The following is a 3,116-nucleotide window of genomic DNA, read 5'->3' on the forward strand; positions in this document are numbered from 1 at the left end:
TCACCTGGATTTTCACGTGATCACCTAACCTTTTACAAGTGGATTCTAATTTTCACACACGATTTCACAGATGATGCCTTGCAAACAAAAATGAGTCATTAGGACACACACGCAAACAGTGTGTTTTCAGCGTACATATATATTTTTGATACTTTTACCCCTTTTTCATGACATATAATTGGTAGTTACAGTCTTGTCCCATCGCTGCATCTCCCATAAGGACTCAGGAGAGGGCCGAGAGAGCCACGTGTCCTCCGAAATACGACCCTGCCACTGCACGCTTCAATCAGAAGCCAGCCGCACCAATGTGTCAAAGGAAACACCGTACAACTGGCGACCGAAGTCAGCGTGCAGGCGCCCGGCCCGCCACAGGTGTCACTAGAGCGCGATGCGACAAGGAAATCCAGGCCGGCCAAACTCTCCCCTAACCCGAACGACGCTGGGCCAATTGTGCACAGCCTCATGGCTCTCCTGGACACAGCTGGCTCTGACACAGCCCGGGATCGAACCCATGTCTGTACTAACACCTCAAGCCCTGCAATGCAGTGCCTTAGGCTGCTGCACCACTCGGTAGGCTATTTTTGACACACATATGTTTATTTATACAGTAATTATTATTCAACGTGTCCTCACCTGGGATTTGAACTCATAACCTCGTTTCAGTGCAATGTTCCCTCTAAGCTGCGCGCATGCTCAGCAATGTACCTCCACCAGGACTGCCGCACGGAAGAAATGCCAGGCAGCACAGAGATGCAAGAGATTGAACTTCACTGGGTTCGCCCAATTAGTTTGCACTATATAGATCAGCGCAACTTTCATTGCATTTTTGTCGTCCCCCCAGTTTAATCCTTGGCATGTGATACAAAACAAGGCAACGGTGTGCTTTAGGACTATGCGGACACCTCCGAGCTGTAGGCTGTAATGATAATTATGTCCCCCCCACTTCTAAAACCAAAGTTGCGGCCCTGATATAGATCAACCTGTTTTCTATAATCTAGTCAACATTGTATCCGCCCCTTTTCAATGCAACAAACCAGAACAAACAAACTTTGCAAGATTGAGTCTGTGATTTTGTTGTAGGCAGAGCCAGAGTGCAACTGAGTAGAATTCTATTGGTGAGGGTAGCCCAGGAGCAGTCTTTCAATCACCTGTGAGTGAATGAGCTTTTCAGATCAGTTACAGATCAGAGCGCAGGGCCATGCATGTGCACGTTTGTACGTATTCTTTGCTAGTTAGTGAGTTATTAGCCCAGTTATAAATAAGTATAGGTCAGCAATGTGGAGTTACTGCTTCCTACAAGAGCACAACATTTGTAGGCTACATTTCAAGCTGTCTTTGAAAAGCCAATCAGGTAAAAATCGTATCTCTTAATTTATGGGGCAGTGTTGTATATTGAGACAGGCTTGAATATGGAAATAAGCTAATAGGCAGAGGGGTAGCCTACATTGTCTAATTATCTATATGGTAATACTAATGAATTGTATTTCGTTAAGTGGTTTCTTGCATCATACAACTTAAATACAATGCCATTTACTGTCACATTTGGCCCATGGTGTTACAGACCAAGTAAAAAATCATTAATTAATGAATTAATCCCTTCATAATGTTTTTTTTTTTTTTTTTAAGTCTCATGCAATGTAGGCCTGCATTGAACACCACGTGTAGGCTACTGTAGGCTATATCATAGAAATCAAAAGCTATTTCCATGTGAAAATGTTATGAGATTTGCTCCATTGGTTTTGTTGGTCGGCCTACATTATGCTCAAATAGCCACAATAGCCTATTGACTACTGTGCAAAACTGTAAGGGTACAGCCTCAGTGTTAACGGTTAACGCACGGCGGAAGTTGCACAAAATTCTCACAACATTCAAGTTTCTGCTCACTAGACCTAAAAAAAAGAACATTGGTTCACGACATTTTAATCTTCCTGCTACACCACCATGTCTGTGTCAATGACTGATTTCACCTGTATTCCTACACAAATCACATTTTCACATGTGAAACAGCCCAACAAAGAGTCACAAAAACTGACACGAGGTCAGTTGTTCACATGTGAAACCATACCGTATGTTTAAATGTGTTAAACTGTATGAGATTTTTCGTTCACATGTTAACACCACCTTTTCACGTGAGGAGAATAACGTTTTGTTATGTGAAAATCTAATTTGCACTTTCACGTAAAAATCTCTCACGTGGAATTTCTTTTTCACATTTGGAAAACTTTCACATGTGAAAATCTCATTTGCACTCTCACACGTGAACAATTGTCACAGTGGAATTGCATTTGGACGTGAAAAAAAAGTTGAAATTATCAAGTTGCTTTTACATGTTGTCACATTAACTTCACATAAAATCACATGATCACACGTGTTATCACGTGAAATTCATAGGTTTTTTCTGTAAGGGAACATATTATCACATAAAACTGCCTTCAGTAATTTAGACCATTTTGAATCAGTTTTATGATTTTGATATCAATAGCAAACATAAAATGTAAGCCAGTAAAATCACAAGGTATCAGATCAGGTTGTGCCGGGCCATTTCATAAAAGGATTTCAGTCATATCTGAGACTTACCAAGCTCAGGTATTGCCATAGGTCCAGTTCTGCTGGGCTCAAAGAAAATGTCATTTAAGAGCTATGTCTGCATCCCAAATGGCCCCCTATCCCCTACATACAAATGGCCCCCTATCCCCTACATAGATCCCTATACACGTAGTGCACTATATAGGGAATAGGGTGCCATTTGGGACTCAACCATTAGAACTGCTAAGAGGATATGGTGTGCTAAGGGCGGTAATGGAGCAAAAGCCTGATGAACTATCATAGCTGCTGAGTCTCTGACATGGAGCCAAACCCAAGGTCCAGCGTCCCAGGGGAAATTTAAAGAGAAGCCAACAGGAGAGAAAAAATGGTGCTCAGGAAATAGCACAAAAATATTATGTCCATTTACTCAACCACTACGGTATACAATGCCATGTGTGTGTGTGTGTGTCTGTGCATGAGTTTAATCGTAGTAAGTGCCACTGCTATAAGACTGGCAGATTTTTGATAGAAAATGAACATTTAAACTGTTGAAAAGGAATCAGCACAGTCAGACTACTATCTCACTGGCT

Source organism: Salvelinus fontinalis, chromosome 25, assembly GCF_029448725.1.
Source record: "Salvelinus fontinalis isolate EN_2023a chromosome 25, ASM2944872v1, whole genome shotgun sequence".
NCBI classification, from domain to species: Eukaryota; Metazoa; Chordata; class Actinopteri; order Salmoniformes; family Salmonidae; genus Salvelinus; species Salvelinus fontinalis.